The sequence below is a fragment of the Arachis hypogaea genome, chromosome 5 (genome assembly GCF_003086295.3).
Source record: "Arachis hypogaea cultivar Tifrunner chromosome 5, arahy.Tifrunner.gnm2.J5K5, whole genome shotgun sequence".
Lineage (NCBI taxonomy): Eukaryota > Viridiplantae > Streptophyta > Magnoliopsida > Fabales > Fabaceae > Arachis > Arachis hypogaea.
The window spans coordinates 65890064-65910121 of NC_092040.1; the positions used below are offsets into that span (position 1 = coordinate 65890064).

A 20058-nucleotide genomic window follows, 5' to 3' on the forward strand; every position below is an offset into this window, starting at 1 on the left:
TTAAAGAACAAGAGTCAGCACAACGTAAAAAAAACAAGAAAAAAAACCGGAGGAGCCTGCCGAAGATGAGGCCATTACGGCTCACCTTTAGGTGTCCTCCTCGGGATAGCGTCATTTAAATAACAAGGGTCAGCACAACGTAAAAAAAAAAAAAAGAAAAACCGGAGGAGCCTGCCGAAGATGAGGCCATTACGGCTTGCCTTTATGTGTCCTCCTCGAGATAACGTCATTTAAAGAACAAGGGTCAACACACCCTAAAAAAAAACTGGTGGAGCCTGCCGAAGAAGAAGCCATTACGGCTAGCCCTTTAGTTGTCCTCCTCGGGATAGCATCATTTAAAGAACAAGGATCAGCACAACATAAAAAAAACGAAAAAAAGATGGAAAAAAATCGGAGGAAACTGCCGAAGATGAGGCCATTACGGCTCGCATTTAGGTGTCCTCCTCGGGATAGCGTCATTTAAAGAACAACGGTCAGGCCAACGTAAAAAACAAAAGAAAAAAACTAGAAAAAAAATTCGGAGGAGCCTACCATTGATGAGGCCATTACTTTAGGTGTCCTCCTCGGGATAGCGTCATTTAAAGAACAAGGGTCAGCACAACGTAAGAAAAATCGAAAAAAAAGCTGGAAAAAAATCAGAGGAGTTTGCAGAAGATAAGGACATTATGGCTCGCCTTTAGGTGTCCTCCTCGGGATTGCGTCATTTAAAGAACAAGGGTCAACACAACGTAAAAAAAAACTGGAAAAAAACCGGAGGAGCCTGCCGAAGTTGAGGCCATTACGGCTCACCTTTATGTGTCCTCCTTGGGATAGCGTCATTTAAAGAACAAGGGTCAGCACAGCGTAAAAAAAACCCCGAAAAAAAATTCTGAAAAAAATCGAAAAAAAACCGGAAGAGCCTGCCGAAGATGAGGCCATTACGGCTCGCCTTTAGGTGTCCTCCATGGGATAGCGTCATTTAAAGAACAAGAGTCAGCACAACGTAAAAAAAACAAGAAAAAAAACCGGAGGAGCCTGCCGAAGATGAGGCCATTACGGCTCACCTTTAGGTGTCCTCCTCGGGATAGCGTCATTTAAATAACAAGGGTCAGCACAACGTAAAAAAAAAAAAAGAAAAACCGGAGGAGCCTGCCGAAGATGAGGCCATTACGGCTTGCCTTTATGTGTCCTCCTCGAGATAACGTCATTTAAAGAACAAGGGTCAACACACCCTAAAAAAAAACTGGTGGAGCCTGCCGAAGAAGAAGCCATTACGGCTCGCCCTTTAGTTGTCCTCCTCGGGATAGCATCATTTAAAGAACAAGGATCAGCACAACATAAAAAAAACGAAAAAAAGATGGAAAAAAATCGGAGGAAACTGCCGAAGATGAGGCCATTACGGCTCGCATTTAGGTGTCCTCCTCGGGATAGCGTCATTTAAAGAACAACGGTCAGGCCAACGTAAAAAACAAAAGAAAAAAACTAGAAAAAAAATTCGGAGGAGCCTACCATTGATGAGGCCATTACTTTAGATGTCCTCCTCGGGATAGCGTCATTTAAAGAACAAGGGTCAGCACAACGTAAGAAAAATCGAAAAAAAAGCTGGAAAAAAATCAGAGGAGTTTGCAGAAGATAAGGACATTATGGCTCGCCTTTAGGTGTCCTCCTCGGGATAGCGTCATTTAAAGAACAAGGGTCAGCACAACATAAAAAAAAGTAAAAAAAAAATGGAGGAGCCTGCCGAAAATGAGGCCATTACGGCTCGCCTTTATCTGTCCTCCTCGGGATAGCGTCATTTAAAGAACAATGGTCAGGCCAACGTAACAAAAAAGAAAAGAAAAAAAACGGAGGACCCTGCCGAAGATGAGGCCATTACGGCTCGTCCTTAGGTGTCCTCTTCGGGATTGCGTCATTTAAAGAACAAGGGTCAGCACAACGTAAAAAAAAACTGGAAAAAAACCGGAGGAGCTTGCCGAAGATGATGCCAATACGGCTCGCCTTTAGGTGTCCTCCTCTGGATTGCGTCATTTAAAGAACAAGGGTCAGCACAACGTAAAAAAAATGGAAAGAAAACCGGAAGAGCCTGCCGAAGATGAGGCCATTACGACTCACCTTTATGTGTCCTCCTCGGTATAGCGTCATTTAAAGAACAAGGGTCAGCACAACGTAAAAAAAAACCCCAAAAAAAATTCTGAAAAAAATCAGAAAAAAAACTGGAGGAGCCTGCTGAAGATGAGGCCATTACGGCTCACCTTTAGGTGTCCTCCTCGGCATTGCGTCATTTAAAGAACAAGGGTCAGCACAACGTAAAAAAAAATGAAAAAAAAATCGGAAGAGACTGCCGAAGATGAGGCCATTACGGCTCACCTTTATGTGTCCTCCTCGGGGTAGCGTTATTTAAAAAAAAAAGGGTCAGCACAACGTAAAAAAAAAACACTGAAAAAAATTCTAGAAAAAAATCAGAAAAAAACCGGAGGAGCCTGCCGAAGATGAAGCCATTACGGATCGCCTTTAGGTGTCCTCATCGGGATAGCGTCATTTAAAGAACAAGGGTCAGCACAACGTAAAAAAAAAGGAAAAAAACTGGAAAAAAAAACCGGAGGAACTTGCCGAAGATGAGGCTATTACGGCTCACCTTTATGTGTCCTCCTCGGGATAGCATCATTTAAAGAACAAGGGTCAGCACAACGTAAAAAAATGGAAATAAAAAGCTGGAAAAAAACCATAGGAACTTGCCGAAGATGAGGCCTTTACGGCTCATCTTTATGTGTCCTCCTCGGGATAGTGTAATTTAAAGAACAAGGGTCAGCACAACGTAAAAAAAAACCCCGAAAAAAAAGCTGAAAAAAATCAGAAAAAAACGGAGCAGCCTGCCGAAGATGAGGCCATTACGACTCACCTTTAGGTGTCCTCCTCGGAATAGCGTCATTTAAAGAACAAGGGTCAGCACAACGTAAAAAAAAGCTTGAAAAAAACCGAAAAAAAACCGGAGAAGCCTGGTGAAGATGAGGCCATTACGGCTCACCTTTACGTGTCCTCCTCGGGATTGCGTCATTTAAAGAACATGGGTCAGCACAACGAAAAAAAAAACTAGAAAAAAAACCGGAGGAACCTGCCGAAGATGAGGCCATTACTGCTCACCTTTATGTGTCCTCCTCGGAATAGCGTCATTTAAAGAACAAGGGTCAGCACAACGTAAAAAAAAGAAAAGAAAAACAAACGGAAAAAAAACCGTAGGAACTTGCTGAAGATGAGGCCTTTATGGCTCATCTTTATGTGTCCTCCTCGGGATAGTGTAATTTAAAGAACAAGGGTCAGCACAACGTAAAAAAAAAAACCCCGAAAAAAAAGCTGAAAAAAATCGGAAAAAAAACCGGAGCAGCCTGCCGAAGATGAGGCCATTACGGCTCACCTTTAGGTGTCCTCCTCGGGATAGTGTCATTTAAAGAAAAAGGGTCAGCACAACGTAAAAAAAAAAGCTGGAAAAAAACTGGAGAAGCCTGATGAAGATGAGGCCATTACGGCTCACCTTTAGGTGTCCTCCTCGGGATTGTGTCATTTAAAGAACATGGGTCAGCACAACGTAAAAAAAATCTGGAAAAAAAACCGGAGGAGCCTGCCGAAGATGAGGCCATTACGGCTCACCTTTATGTGTCCTCCTCGGGATAGCATCATTTAAAGAACAAGGGTCAGCACAACGTAAAAAAAAAACCCCGAAAAAAAATTCTGAAAAAAATCAGAAAAAAACTGGAGGAGCCTGCTGAAGATGAGGCCATTACGGCTCACCTTTAGGTGTCCTCCTCGGGATTGCGTCATTTAAAGAACAAGGGTCAGCACAACGTAAAAAAAAACTGAAAAAAAAATCGGAAGAGACTGCCGAAGATGAGGCTATTACGGCTCACCTTTATGTGTCCTCCTCGGGATAGCGTTATTTAAAAAAAAAGGGTCAGCACAACGTAAAAAAAAAACACCGAAAAAAATTCTGGAAAAAAATCGGAAAAAAACCGGAGGAGCCTGCCGAAGATGAGGCCATTACGGCTCATCTTTAGGTGTCCTCCTTGGGATAGCGTCATTTAAAGAACAAGGGTCAGCACATCGTAAAAAAAAGGCAAAAATAATTGGAAAAAAAAAACGGAGGAGCTTGCAGAAGATGAGGCCATTACGGCTCGCCTTTAGGTGTCCTCCTGGGGATAGGGTCATTTAAAGAACAAGGGTCAGCACAACGTAAAAAAAACGAAAAAAAAAACTGGAAAAAAATCGAAAAAAAGAAAACCAGAGGAGCCTACTGAAGATGATGCCATTAAGGCTCACCTTTAGGTGTCCTCCTCAGGATAGCGTCATTTAAAGAACAAGGGTCAGCACAACATTAAAAAAGTAAAAAAAATGGAGGAGCCTGCCGAAGATGAGGCCATTACGGCTCGCCTTTAGGTGTTCTCTTCGGGATAGCGTCATTTAAAGAACAAGGGTCAGCACAACGTAAAAAAAAAAGCTAGAAAGAAAACCGGAAAAAAAACCGGAGGATCCTGCCGAAGATGAGGCCATTACGGCTCGCCTTTAGGTGTCCACTTCGGGATAGCGCCATTTAAAGAACAAGAGTCAGCTCAACGTAAAAAAAAGCTAGAAAAAAACCGGAAAAAAATCGGACGCGCCTGCCAAAGATGAGGCCATTACGGCTCACCTTTAGGTGTCCTCTTTGGGATAGCGTCATTTAAAGAACAAGGGTCAGCACAACGTAAAAAAAACTGGAAAAAAAATTGGAGGAGCCTGCCGAAGATGAGGCCATTACGGCTCACCTTTAGGTGTCCTCCTCGGGATAGCGTCATTTAAAGAACAACGGTCAGCACAACGTAAAAAAAAAAAAAGAAAAAAACCGGAGGAGCCTGCCGAAGATGAGGCCATTACGGCTCACCTTTATGTGTCCTCCTCGGGATATGTAAGGCCCACATCGGTTGGGGAGGAGAACAAAGCATGCCTTATAAGGGTGTGGATACCTCTCCCTAGTATGACGCGTTTTGACGAGTGAGTGTGGGGGGCTTCGGCTAGCATCCCTATCGTCAAAGACAAAACCGTGAGGCCTTGTGTGCCAAAGCGGACAATATCGTGCTAGCGGGTGGTCTGGGCTGTTACAGATGGTATCAGAGCCAGAACCCGGATCGATGTGCCAGCGAGGGCGCTGGGCTCCCTTAGGGGGGTGGATTGTAAGGCCCACATCGGTTGGAGAGGGGAACGAAGCATGCCTTATAAGGGTGTGGATACCTCTCCCTAGCTTGACGCGTTTTGACGAGTGAGTGTGGGGGGCTTCGGCTAGCATCCCTATCGTCAAAGACAAAACCGTGAGGCCTTGTGTGCCAAAGCGGACAATATCGTGCTAGCGGGTGGTCTGGGCTGTTACAAAATTAGGGTTTCTTTTGGGGTAAAGGAAAAATGTGTGTTAATTTAACAAAATTAAGGTAATAAGGTTAGTTTTGTAATTTCAAATAAAAGTAGGGATATTATAGTAATTAGAAATGACTTTTAATCCAACAATAATAATGTATAAAAATACTATTTGCTCATTAATTTCACAAATTATTTTCAATAAAATGTCCAAGTCAAATAATAAGAATTAATATACTTAATTTCTTCATTTTCCAAAATAGCAGTATTAATAATTAAAATATTACTTATTTAATCCAAATCAGATAAAATCTTTATTATTTAACAACTACCAACTATACAATTTAAATATATAAAATAACTCAATAATTGTAAAATTAAATAAAATCTTAATTTAAATAGCACAAACTCATTATTTTTGGATTTCTAGAACTTTAAGTTGTAAATAAAAAATTAATCCAAAAATTATGGAGTTTGGATGAAAACCTTAATTTATTTTAAAATCTAATTAATCAAAAATACCTTTAATTACCTTCAATAAGATAATTTATGAAATTAAAATTGTAAATAGATATGTGGTTTAAGGTTAGTTCAAAATAGGACTTTTCCAAAAGTCTTGAGTCTTACATGTATCGATGAGAAGTATTCGAATATGTGTGTGTGTATGTATGTATGTATATATGTATTAGAAGGAAGTATTAACCGAGAAGTCTGAAAGAATTTAAAAGAAAATTGCAAACATAACACACACATGTATCGATGAGAAGCATTCGAATATGTGTGTGTGTATGTATGTATGTATATATGTATATATGTATGTATGTATGTATGTATAATAGATGCTAGTCACGACCCGTGAAGTTTAGATCAGCTAGGGTTACAATAATAAAAGCATTTGTTAACAATATTTTCTATCTCTCCCCGAAACATCACAAAGTTTTCAAAATGAAGTACGTATACATCATAAAAATTTCCAAAATAAAGGGGGAGAGAAATCTAAGCAAAATAGAAAACAGAGCTCAAGATCAGTTCACTGGCTTCCAGACAAACTCCAGCTCATTGTGGAGCACCAGAACCTGCATCTGAGAAATAGTGGATATTTACAAAATGAGAACCCCGACCTATGGGTTCCTAGTACGGTAAAAATGCTAAATAAATATAGTATATGGTATCAAGAAATTCACTAAGCAATGTTAAACTTCACACATCATTATTTCCATCCTAAATTCTCACTAATCCATAATCAGGAAATTACCTTAAAGGATTCTAATCTAACCCTCTTACTCATTAATTTTCTCAATTCTCCGCAACCTTCCAACATTAAAATGGAACAGCACTCAGCGTCAATTGACACCAACGAGAGGGACCTCTCAGATATACATACACAAGCAAAGTAGATAAGTAATACACAAGTAATTTCAGTAAGACAATTAGCATATAGGCATTTAATATGTATAATTAAGAAAACCATGACAGGTAATCAAACCCAAACAAAATCAAACAAGTGCAAATGATGCATGCCTTTCCTATGGCTAATGAGCTCATATGTCGGTTATACAGCCAATCCGACATGTTCGGTAGCTAACACTGGACTGTCCTAACATGCGTGTATCTACCAAGAGTAAGTTTACATCTTCAAGGAAGAACGTCTGGAAAGGTATAAGTGGAGCAAGTGGAACCGACCCGCTGCATCTACCCAAGGAAATTCATGACTTAGATAAAATTTTAAATCACATGTCATTCTCAACCAGGAGAAAGTGGGGGCAAACTACTGCATTTACCCTGGAGACTCAAACCATAACCCAGAACAAGTAGAATCACAATGCTGCATCTACCCAGGCAATTATACTTCACCACATCTCGGAGCAAACAGAATCACACCACTACATCTACCCAGACAGGTATACTTCATCAGACTCAGTCACATTTTCACTTTCATCCTTAATCACATTCCTCATAATACATCATCATCATCCATTGTCATCATAATCATCCTATCTTAACCACATCTCGAAGCAAGCAGAATCCCTCTACTGGATCTATCATTTCTCATTATCTCAATCATTCTCATCACATCTCTTATTACATTTAATCCATCTTTCGACAAATTAATATCTCAACTCATTAAGTATCCTTTTCTAACCTCTCTACCTTATATTACACTAGCTCTAAACTCACAACAGGGTTTACAGAGGTTCAGGAGGCTCGATGAATGGTTGAGAACTAAAAAATACAAGTTTTCTAAAATAATGTCATGAGTGTTTTTCGCGTACGCATGCATAGCAGGTTTTCAAAAAGATGATATGCTGTAGAAATTCTGTTCTTCAACCCGGTTTTCAAACGCACATAACATTTTTGCCAACAATTCTTTTTCAACCATCCTTGAACCATTGAAAAGATTTTTAAACAAATTCATAAAAATCTAGTTTCGTTTAATTTCCAACTCCGAAGACGGAGTTACCCAAAAACATAATTTTTTGTTTTCTTCAAATCTCATCAACTCTTTATCCCAAAACAAACCAAAACCATTCTAAAGCAATTCCTACATAGTCTCAACATACATATCATCATTCTTTACCATCCTAATCATTCATCACCTAGCAATTTAACTTCCAATTATAAAAATCATCAGGCCTTATTTCATCAACAATAAATTTTACAATCTCCAGCACGATCACAAACTTAATCATTCATTCTAACAATTTTTATCATCATTCAATAACTACCAACCAAACCATAATTTCACATCATATTCTCACATCCCAATTCATCAACTCATTAATTTTATCAATTTTAATTAATAACTCATAAACAACCAATCATCACTCATAATCAAATCCAACAAGTCATTAATTATAACATTTTAATTTCATCCAATCATGCAATTTAATCCTATTCCTAGGAAAATCTATAGTAGGATTTCATGTCACATTACATGGTATTTAAATAAAACTTAAACCGTACCTTGGCTAATTCCTCCCAAGTTAAAAATCACCAAAGACTCTTTTTTTCCACAAGCTTCCAAGTTTAGCCACCAAAGCTCAATATCAAGCACTCCAAATCACCAACTCAACTCCAGTACATAAATTCAATCTAAATTCATACATTGTCCGAAATCAACACTAAGGTTTATCAAATTTAACTAACCACATGGGTTTAGAGATTTTTTACCTTGTCTAACGTTGCTTGGGGTAAAACTCACTAATTACACTACATTAAAAAGTAATATTTGTAACAAAAAAAAATTGTTACAAAAAATTGAAATTTTGAAACAAAAGGATTTTGTAACAAAAAAAGGGTCGTTGCACTGTGCTCGTTACAAAAAGTTTTTCTAACAAAAAATGGAACTATTACAATTCAAAGTAATATTTTGTAACAAATTTTTCTGATACAAAATACCAAACGTCGTTACAAAAGTCATAACAAGTTTTGATCTTCAAAATATTTTTTGTGACAATATATTTTTTCCTATCATAAAATTTTGTTACAAAATGTAACTTGATTTTGTAACATTTTTTTTAGTTACAAAAGCAAAAAAATTATTTTGTAACAATTTTTTTAATACCAATTGCATGCATAATTTACTAAATTATTTTTTAAATTAACTGATATATTAACTACTTTACTGAGCAAGTCAACATTTATATAATATGTAAAAACATACATAATTCAAACATGTTTCAATTAACTAAAATTCTTTTAAAACAAAATAACATTAGTGAGTACATTGATTAGTTCAACAAGTTATATTTCATGCACAAGGTCAACCAAAAGTTAAAAGTCGAACATGGATTAATGTCTCTATGAATCAAAATATTCTTAAGCCCTCAGAGGTAGCATGTTGTCACTATTTTAGCACTCCTGTAAATAAGAAAAATCGAAACAAACAATTAGAAACAAGATATAACACCAATTATAATTTTTTCCATTAACTTTTATCCAAAATGTTTAGAAACATTTTCGCAAAACCTCCCCTAAAACCTGGATATTTTCACCGTATACTGTTCCATCAAAAACACCAGTTCACTACTTATTTCTCAACCAATACACAACCAGATTTATCAAACCAAATTTTAGGACATTTGTCATTTCTCAACCATGACACAAGTAAAATGTAATAAATAGATCTATATACAAATTAAACTATACTAATAATATATGAATCATCTAGGAATATGTATTAAAACCATAAGCAATTTTAGGAGTACCTTTAATTGTCTAGTTTCTTTCATTGTCAAAGCACGCTATGAAAGAGTTCACAACGGCTTGTTGAGCTTCCAATTGAGCTTTCACTCGAGCTAATTCTTTCTCTTGTCGTGTTGGTTGCTTTATGTTTTTCTTTGAGCACATCTCTTTCCTTTGTTAGCTCCTCACGGTCTTGCTTGCCTCTTGAATTTGTGCTTGAATCCTTAAATTAGATTTTGAAACCTTTATACCATAACTTGTACCACTTTTCTCACCTCTCACAAGTAAAAAACACTTCATTTAGAGTGATAGGATTTTCAGAATCCAGGCTCAATATATTTTTTGTTCATCAAACCTCAATCTCCACAATTCATTGATCTTTTTTTGAACAACGATCAGAACAGAAAAGTACTCAACCCATTCAATCTAGTGACCAAAGTTATTGATAATATAACCAAAATTTATATCAGGCACTCATTTTCAATAATCAGAAAACAGTCACCATTAAACCATCATCACAATAATTCACGACCGAGAACAAGACTAAATCAATTCAACACTCAACACAATATTATCCAGTCAAATTAACATATCCAGTAACCAATAATTTCTCAAACAAGCTTGCAATAATTGATGAGCGGATAATTTATACGCTTTTTGGCATTGTTTTTAGGTAGTTTTTAGTATGATCTAGTTACTTTTAGGGATGTTTTCATTAGTTTTTATGCTAAATTCATATTTCTGGACTTTACTATGAGTTTGTGTGTTTTTTTGGGATTTCAGGTATTTTCTTGCTGAAATTCAGGGACCTGAGCAAAACTCTGATAAGAGGCTGACAAAGGACTGCTGATGCTGTTGGAATCTGACCTCCCTGCACTTGAAATGGATTTTCTGGAGCTACAAAACTCCAAATGGTGCGCTCTCAACAGCGTTGGAAAGTAGACATCTAGAGCTTTCCAGCAATATGTAATAGTCCATACTTTATTCGAGATTTGATGATGTAAACTGGCGCTCAACGCCAGTTCCATGCTGCATTCTGGAGTCAAACGCCAGAAACACGTCACGAACCAGAGTTGAACGCCCAAAACACGTTACAACTTGGCGTTCAACCCCAAAAGAAGCCTCAGCTCGTGAATAGATCAAGCTCAGCCCAAACATACACCAAGTGGGCCCCGGAAGTGGATTTATACGTCAATTACTTACTCCTGTAAACCCTAGTAGCTAGTTTAGTATAAATAGAACTTTTTACTAGTGTATTATTGAATCTTTGGATGTTTAGTTCTTGGATCTGGGGGCTGGCCATTCAGCCATGCCTGGACCTTTCACTTATGTATTTTCAACGGTGGAGTTTCTTCATACCATAGATTAAGGGAGTGGAGCTCTGCTGTACCTCAAGTTTTAATGCAATTACTACTATTTTCTATCCAATTCGATTTATTTCTGTTCTAAGATATTCGTTGCACTTCAACTTGATGAATGTGATGATTCGTGACACTCATCATCATTCTCACCTATGAACGCACGTGACTGACAACCACTTCCGTTCTACCTTAGACCGGGCGCATATCTCTTGGATTCCTTGATCAGAATCTTCGTGGTATAAGCTAGAATTGATGGCGGCATTCATGGGAATCCGGAAAGTCTAACCTTGTCTGTGGTATTCAGAGTAGGATTCCGGGATTGAATGACTCTGACGAGCTTCAAACTCCTGAAGGCTGGGCGTTAGTGACAGACGCAAAAGAATCACTGGATTCTATTCCAACCTGATTGAGAACCGACAGATGATAAGCCGTGCTGTGACAGAGCATTTGGACCATTTTCACTGAGAGAATGGGATGTAGCCATTAACAATGGTGATGCCCTACATACAGCTTGTCATAGAAAGGAGTGATAAAAAAACTCGAAGGAAGAAGTAGAAAAGCAAAGATTTAGAAGGAACACAGCACCTCCATACACCTATCTGAAATTTCCACCATTGAATTACATGAGAAACGTTATCTTTATTTTCTGTTTATTTTATTATCTTTATTTAAACCAATAATCTCTTAATCCAGTTAAATCCGCCTGATTGGGATTTACAAGATGACCATAGCTTGCTTCATACCAACAATCTCTATGGGATCGACCCTTACTCACGTAAGGTATTACTTGGACGACCCAGTACACTTGCTGGTTAGTTGTGCGCAGTTGTGACAGAGTGTGATTCACGTTTGAGAGCACCAAGCCTTTGGAGCCATTGTTGATGATCACAATTTCGTCCACCAAGTTTTTGGCGCCGTTGCCGGGGATTGTTCGAGTATGGACAACTGACGGTTCATCTTGTTGCTCAGATTAGGTAATTTTCTTTTTAATTTCCTTTTAAAAAAGTTTTCAAAAATCTTTCAAAATTTTTTTCTTTATTTTCATTTTTCAAAAATATAATTTTCGAAAAAAAAAATAAAAATACAAAAAAATCATAAAATCATAAAAACCAAAAATATTTTGTGTTTCTTGTTTGAGTCTTGAGTCAATTTTTAAGTTTGGTGTCAATTGCATGCTTTAAAAATTTTTCTTGCATTTTTTGAAAATTCATGCATTCATGGTGTTCTTCATGATCTTCAAGTTGTTCTTGACAAGTCTTCTTGTTTGATCTTGATGTTTTCTTGTTTTGTGTTGTATGTTATTTTTCATATGCATTTTTGCATTCATAGTGTCCATGCATTAAAGAATTCTAAGTTTGGTGTCTTGCATGTTTTCTTTGCATAAAAAACTTTTCAAAAATATTTTCTTGATGTTCATCATGATCTTCAAAGTGTTCTTAGTGTTCATCTTAACATTCATAGTGTTCTTGCATGCATAATTGGTTTTGATCCAAAATTTTCATGTTTTGGGTCATAATTGTGTTTTTCTCTCTCATCATTAAAAATTTAAAAATCAAAAAAATATCTTTTCCTTATTTCTCTCCAAATTTTTCAAAATTTGAGTTGACTTGGTCAAAATTTTTTTAAAATTAGTTGTTTCTTACAAGTCAAGTCAAAATTTCAATTTTAAAAAATCTTATCTTTTTTAAAACTTTTTCAAAAATTAATTCTTTTTTCATTTTTCTTATTAATTTTCAAAAATTCTTTAAAATGTTTTTCAAAAAAATCTTTTCCTTAATTTTATCTTAATTTTCAAAATTATGCTAACAATTAATATGATTGATTAAAAATTTGAAGTTTGTTACTTTCTTGTTAAGAAAGGTTCAATCTTTAAATTCTAGAACCATATCTTTTAGTTTCTTGTTAGTTAAGTAATTAATTTTAATTTTAAAAATTAAATCTTTTTCAATCCTATCTTTTTATCATATCTTCTTATCTTATCTTATCTTTTTATCATATCTTTTTCAAAAATTTGATTTCAAAATATCTTATCTAACTTCTTATCTTCTTATCTTTTCAAATTTGATTGTAATATCTTTTTCAACTAACTATTTGACTTTTTGGTTGTTTCTTATCTTTTTCAAAACCACCTAACTACCTTTTTCTCTTCAATTTTTGAAAATATATCATCTCTTTTTCAAAAATTCTTTTTAATTGTTTTAAATTTTAGTTTTAATTATATCTTATCTTTAATTTTCGAAAATCACTAACCACTTTTTCAAAATTACTTTCGAAATTCTCTATCTCTTATCTTCTTCTATTTATTTATTTATTTATTAACACTTCTCTTCACCTATCTTCATCTCAAATCACTACCCCTACCTTTACCCTTTATTCAGACTATTCATTCTTCTTCATTCATATCCCCTTTCTTCTTCTACTAATAATAAAGATCCTCTTTGTCCAGATATAGAGGATTCCTCTTCCTTTTCTTTTTCTCTTCTCTTTCATATGAGTAGGAACAAGGAAAAAGACACTCTTGTTGAAGCTGATCCAGAGCCTGAAAGGACTCTAAAAAAGAAACTAAGAGAAGCTAAATTACAACAATCTAGAGGCAAGCTTTCTGAAATTTTCGAGAAAGAAAAGGAGATGGCAGCCGAAACCAACAACAATAATGCAAGGAAAATGCTTGGTGATTTCACTAAACCAACGTCCAAGTTTGATGGAAGAAGCATCTCAATTCCTGCCATTGGAGCAAACAAATTTGAGCTGAAACATCAATTAGTTGCTTTGATGCAACAGAACTGCAAGTTTCATGGACTTTCATCTGAAGATCCTTATCAGTTTTTAACTGAGTTCTTGCAGATTTGTGAGACTGTTAAGACAAATGGAGTAGATCCTGAAGTCTACAGGCTCATGCCTTTCTCTTTTGCTGGAAGAGACAGAGCTAGAACATGGTTGGACTCACAACCTAAAGATAGCCTGGACTCTTGGGATAAGCTGGTCACAGCCTTCTTGGATAAATTCTTTCCTCCTCAAAAGCTGAGCAAGCTTAGAGTGGATGTTCAGACCTTCAAACAAAAAGATGGTGAATCCCTCTATGAAGCTTGGAAAAGATACAAGCAGATGACCAAAAAGTGTCCTTCTGACATGTTTTTAGAATGGACCATATTAGATATATTCTATTATGGTCTATCTGAGTTTTTTAAAATGTCATTGGGCCATTCTGCAGGTGGATCCATTCACTTAAAGAAAACGCTTGCAGAAGCTCAAGAACTTATTGACATGGTTGCAAATAACCAATTCATGTACACTTCTGAGAGGAATTCCGTGAATAATAGGATGCCTCAGAGGAAGGAAGTTCTTGAAATTGATGCTCTGAATGCCATGTTGGCTCAGAACAAAGTGTTGACTCGGCAAGTCAACATGATCTCTCAAAGTCTGAATGGATGGCAAAATGCATCCAACAGTACTAAAGAGGCAGCTTCTGAAGAAGCTTATGATCCCAAGAACCCTGCAATAGCAGAGGTAAATTACATAGGTGAACCTTATGGGAACACCTATAATTCATCATGGAAAAATCATCCAAATTTCTCATGGAAGGATCAACAAAAGCCTCAACAAGGCTTTAATAATGGTGGAAGAAATAGGCTAAGCAATAACAAGCCATTTCCATCATCTTCTCAGCAACAGACAGAGAATTCTGAACAGAGCCCCTCTAACCTGTCAAACATAGTCTTTGATCTGTCTAAGGCCACTTTAAGTTTCATGAGTGAAACAAGATCCTCCATTAGAAATTTGGAGGCACAAGTGGGCCAGCTGAGTAAGAAAATCATTGAAACTCCTCCCAGTATTCTCCCAAGCAATACAGAAGAAAATCCAAAAGGAGAGTGCAAGGCCATTGATGTAATCAATATGGCTGAATGCACAAGGGAGGAGAAGGACGAAAATCCTAGTGAGGAAGACCTCCTAGGATGTCTCTCAAACAAGAAGGAGTTCCCTATTGAGGACCTAAAGGAATTTGAGGCTCATATAGAGACCATAGAAATTCCATTAAATTTCCTTCTGCCATTCATGAGCTCTGAAGACTATTCTTCCTCAGAAGAGGATGAAGATGCGATTGGAGAGCAAGTTGCTCAATATCTAGGAGCCATCATGAAGCTGAATGCCAAGTTGTTTGGTAATGAGACTTGGGAAGGTGAACCTCCTATGCTCATTAGTGAACTAGATACATGGTTTCAGAAAACTTTACCTCAAAAGAGACAAGATCCTGGTAAATTCTTAATACCCTGTACCATAGGCACCATGACCTTTAACAAGGCTCTGTGTGACCTAGGGCCAGGCATAAATCTTATGCCACTCTCTGTAATGGAGAAGCTGGGGATCATTGAGGTACAGTTTACCTTATTCTCATTACAATTGGCAGACAAGTCAGTAAGACAAGCTTATGGATTAGTAGAGGACGTGTTGGTAAAGGTTAAAGGCCTTTACATTCCTGCTGATTTCATAATCTTAGACACTAGGAAGGAGGAGGATGAATGCATCATCCTTGGAAGACCTTTCCTAGCCACAGCAGAAGCTATGATAGATGTTAACAGAGGAGAATTAGTCCTTCAATTGAATAGGGACTACCTTGTGTTTAAGGCACACGGCTATCCTTCTATAACAAGGGAGAGTAAGCATGCAGAGCTTCTCTCAATATAGAGTCAAACAGAGCCCCCACAATCAAACTCTAAGTTTGGTGTTGGGAGTCCACAACATTGACCTGATCACCTTTGTGGCTCCAAGAGAGCCCACTGTCAAGCTAGTGACACTAAAAGAGCGCTTGTTGGGAAGCAACCCAATTTTTATTTATCTATTTTATTTTATTTTCATTATTCTTTTTTTTTTTATTAGGTTCATGATCATGTGGAGCAACCAAAAAATATTAAAATTAAAAACAGAATCAAAAACAGCAGAAGAAAAATCACACCCTAAATGCCAGTAAGGAGCATCTGGCTGGCGTTCAACGCCAGAACAGAGCATGGAGTTGGCGCTGAACACCAGAAACAAGCATGGAACGGGCATTCAACACCAGAAACATGCTGCAGTTGTGCGTTGAACGCCCAGAACATTCATTACTTCGGCGTTTAAAAGCCAGAATTGCATGGAAAGGCATTTTACATGCCTAATTGGTGCAGGGATGTAAATCCTTGACACCTCAAAATCTGTGGACCCCATAGGATCATCTCAGGATCTGTGGACCCCACAGGATCCCCACCTACCTCACCCTCTCTCTCCATTCATGGTCATCCATTCTGTTTTTCATACACCACTCACTTCTATCCACTCTTCCCCATACACCCCACCTACCTTCAAAATTCAAATTCTCTTTCCCATCCAATCCCACCCATATAGTCGAATACACACATCCCTCCATCTCCTCCATATCTTTCTCTTATTCTTCATCTTTTCTTTCTTCTCTTGCTCGAGAGCGAGCAATTTTCTAAGTTTGGCGTGGTAAAAAGCATAGCTTTTTGTTTTTCCATAACCATTGATGGCACCTAAGGCCAGAGAAACCTCAAAAAAAAAGAGAAAAGGGAAGACAAAAGCTTCCACCTCTGAGTCAAGGGAGATGGAGAGATTCATCTCAAGGGTCCATGGCTTAGTAGAAGAGCATTTGACTACACATCAAGAGAGCATAAGGAATTCCCTCATCAAAAAATCCCTGAGATACCTCAGAGGATACATGTTCCTCCACATAATTATTGGAAGCAACTAAGGATAGGAACACCAAGTCTTCTTGTTTGATCTTGATGTTTTCTTGTTTTGTGTTGTATGTTGTTTTTCATATGCATTTTTGCATTCATAGTGTCCATGCATTAAAGAATTCTAAGTTTGGTGTCTTGCATATTTTCTTTGCATAAAAAATTTTTCAAAAATATGTTCTTGATGTTCATCATGATCTTCAAAGTGTTCTTGGTGTTCATCTTAACATTCATAGTGTTCTTGCATGCATAATTGGTTTTGATAAAAAATTTTCATGTTTTGGGTCATAATTGTGTTTTTCTCTCTCATCATTAAAAATTTAAAAATCAAAAAATATCTTTTCCTTATTTCTCTCCAAATTTTCAAAAATTTGAGTTGACTTGGTCAAAAATTTTTAGAATTAGTTGTTTCTTACAAGTCAAGTCAAATTTTCAATTTTAAAAAATCTTATCTTTTTAAAACTTTTTCAAAAATTAAATCCTTTTCATTTTTCTTATTAATTTTTGAAAATTCTTTAAAATGTTTTTCAAAAAAAGCTTTTTCTTAATTTTATCTTAATTTTCGAAATTATGCTAACAATTAATATGATTGATTAAAAAATTTGAAGTTTGTTACTTTCTTGTTAAGAAACGTTCAATCTTTAAATTCTAGAACCATATCTTTTAGTTTCTTGTAAGTTAAGTAATTAATTTTAATTTTAAAAATTAAATCTTTTTCAATCCTATCTTTTTACCATATCTTCTTATCTTATCTTTTTATCATATCTTTTTTAAAATTTTATCTTTTTCAAAAATTTGATTTCAAAATATCTTATCTAACTTCTTATCTTCTTATCTTTTCAAATTTGATTGTAATATCTTTTTCAACTAACTATTTGACTTTTTGTTTATTTCTTATCTTTTACAAAACCACCTAACTACTTTTTCCTCTTTAATTTTCGAAAATATCTCATCTCTTTTTCAAAAATTCTTTTTAATTGTTTTAAATTTTAATTTTAATTATATCTTATCTTCGAAAATCACTAACCACTTTTTCAAAATTATTTTCGAAACTCTCTATCTCTTCTCTTCTTCTATTTATTTATTTATTTACTAACACTTCTCTTCACCTCTCTTCATCTCAAATCACTACCCCTACCTTTACCCTTTATTCAGACTATTCATTCTTCTTCACTCCTATCCCCTTTCTTCTTCTACTAATAATAAGGATCCTCTTTGTCCAGATATAGAGGATTCCTCTTCCTTTTCTTTTTCTCTTTTCTTTCATATGAGTAGGAACAAGGAAAAAGACACTCTTGTTGAAGCTGATCCAGAGCCTGAAAGGACTCTAAAGAGGAAACTAAGAGAAGCTAAATTATAACAATCTAGAGGCAACCTTTCTGAAATTTTTGAACAAGAGAAGGAGATGGCAGTCGAACCCAACAACAATAATGTAAGGAGAATGCTTGGTGATTTCACTAAACCAACGTCCAAGTTTGATGGAAGAAGCATCTCAATTCCTGCCATTGGAGCAAACAATTTTGAGCTGAAACCTCAATTAGTTGCTTTGATGCAACAGAACTGCAAGTTTCATGGACTTCCATCTGAATATCCTTATCAGTTTTTAACTGAGTTCTTGCAGATTTGTAAGACTGTTAAGACAAATGGAATAGATCCTGAAGTCTACAGGCTCATGCTTTTCCCTTTTGCTCTAAGAGACAGAGCTATAACATGGTTGGACTCACAACCTAAAGATAGCCTGGACTCCTGGGATAAGCTGGTCACAGCCTTCTTGGATAAATTCTTTCCTCCTCAAAAGCTGAGCAAGCTTAGAGTGGATGTTCAGACCTTCAAACAAAAAGATGGTGAATCCCTCTATGAAGCTTGGGAAAGATACAAGCAGATGATCAAAAAGTGTCCTTCTGACATGTTTTTAGAATGGACCATATTAGATATATTCTATTATGGTCTATCTGAGTTTTCCAAAATGTCATTGAACCATTTTGCAGGTGGATCCATTCACTTAAAGAAAACGCCTGCAGAAGCTCAAGAACTTATTGACATGGTTGCAAATAACCAATTCATGTACACTTCTGAGAGGAATTCCGTGAATAATGGGACGCCTCAGAGGAAGGGAGTTATTGAAATTGATGCTTTGAATGCCATATTAGCTCAGAACAAAGTGTTGACTCAGCAAGTCAACATGATCTCTCAAAGTCTGAATGGATGGCAAAATGCATCCAACAGTACTAAAGAGGTAGCTTCTGAAGAAGCTTATGATCCCGAGAACCCTGCAATAGCAGAGGTAAATTATAAGGGTTAACCTTATGGGAACACCTATAATTCATCATGGAGAAATCATCCAAATTTCTCATGGAAGGATAACAAAAGCCTCAACAAGGCTTTAATAATGGTGGAAGAAATAGGCTAAGCAATAACAAGCCTTTTCCATCATCTTCTTAGCAACAGACAGAGAATTCCGAACAGAGCCCCTCTAACCTATCAAACATAGTCTCTGATCTGTCTAAGGCCACTTTAAGTCTGATGAGTGAAACAAGATCCTCTATTAGAAATTTGGAGGCACAAGTGGGCCAGCTGAGTAAGAAAATCATTGAAACTCCTCCCAGTATTCTCCCAAGCAATACAGAAGAAAATCCAAAAGGAGAGTGCAAGGCCATTGATGTAATCAATATGGCCGAATGCACAAGGGAGGAGAAGGACAAAAATCCTAGTGAGGAAGACCTCCTGGGATGTCTCTCAAACAAGAAGGAGTTCCCTATTGAGGACCTAAAGGAATCTGAGGCTCATATAGAGACCATAGAAATTTCACTAAATCTTCTTCTGCCATTCATGAGCTCTGAAGACTATTCTTCCTCAGAGGAGGATGAAGATGCGATTGAAGATCAAGTTGCTCAATATCTAGGAGCCATCATGAAGCTGAATGCCAAGTTGTTTGGTAATGAGACTTGGGAAGGTGAACCTCCCATGCTCATTAGTGAACTAGATACATGGTTTCAGAAAACTTTACCTCAAAAGAGACAAGATCCTGGTAAATTCTTAATACCCTGTACCATAGGCACCATGACCTTTAAAAAGGCTTTGTGTGACCTAAGGTCAGGCATAAATCTTATGCCACTCTCTGTAATGGAAAAACTGGGGATCATTGAGGTACAGTCTGCCTTATTCTCATTACAATTGGCAGACAAGTCAGTAAGACAAGCTTATGAATTAGTGGAGGACGTGTTGGTAAAGGTTAAAGGCCTTTACATTCCTACTGATTTCATAATCTTAGACAATAGGAAGTAGGAGGATGAATGCATCATCCTTGGAAGACCTTTCCTAGCCACAGCAGAAGCTGTGATAGATGTTAACAGAGGAGAATTAGTCCTTCAATTGAATAGGGACTACCTTGTGTTTAAGGCACACGACTATCCTTCTGTAACAAGGGAGAG

At 36.7% G+C, this 20058-nt stretch overlaps 1 non-coding gene across 1 annotated transcript; it reads right to left on the reverse strand.

The window, feature by feature from the left end:
* Positions 1–18431: 18431 nt before the first annotated feature.
* LOC112805015 (small nucleolar RNA R71) lies at positions 18432–18535 on the reverse strand. Its single transcript, XR_003203629.1, has one exon. It is a non-coding gene; the product is annotated as a small nucleolar RNA R71 (small nucleolar RNA).
* Positions 18536–20058: the final 1523 nt, after the last annotated feature.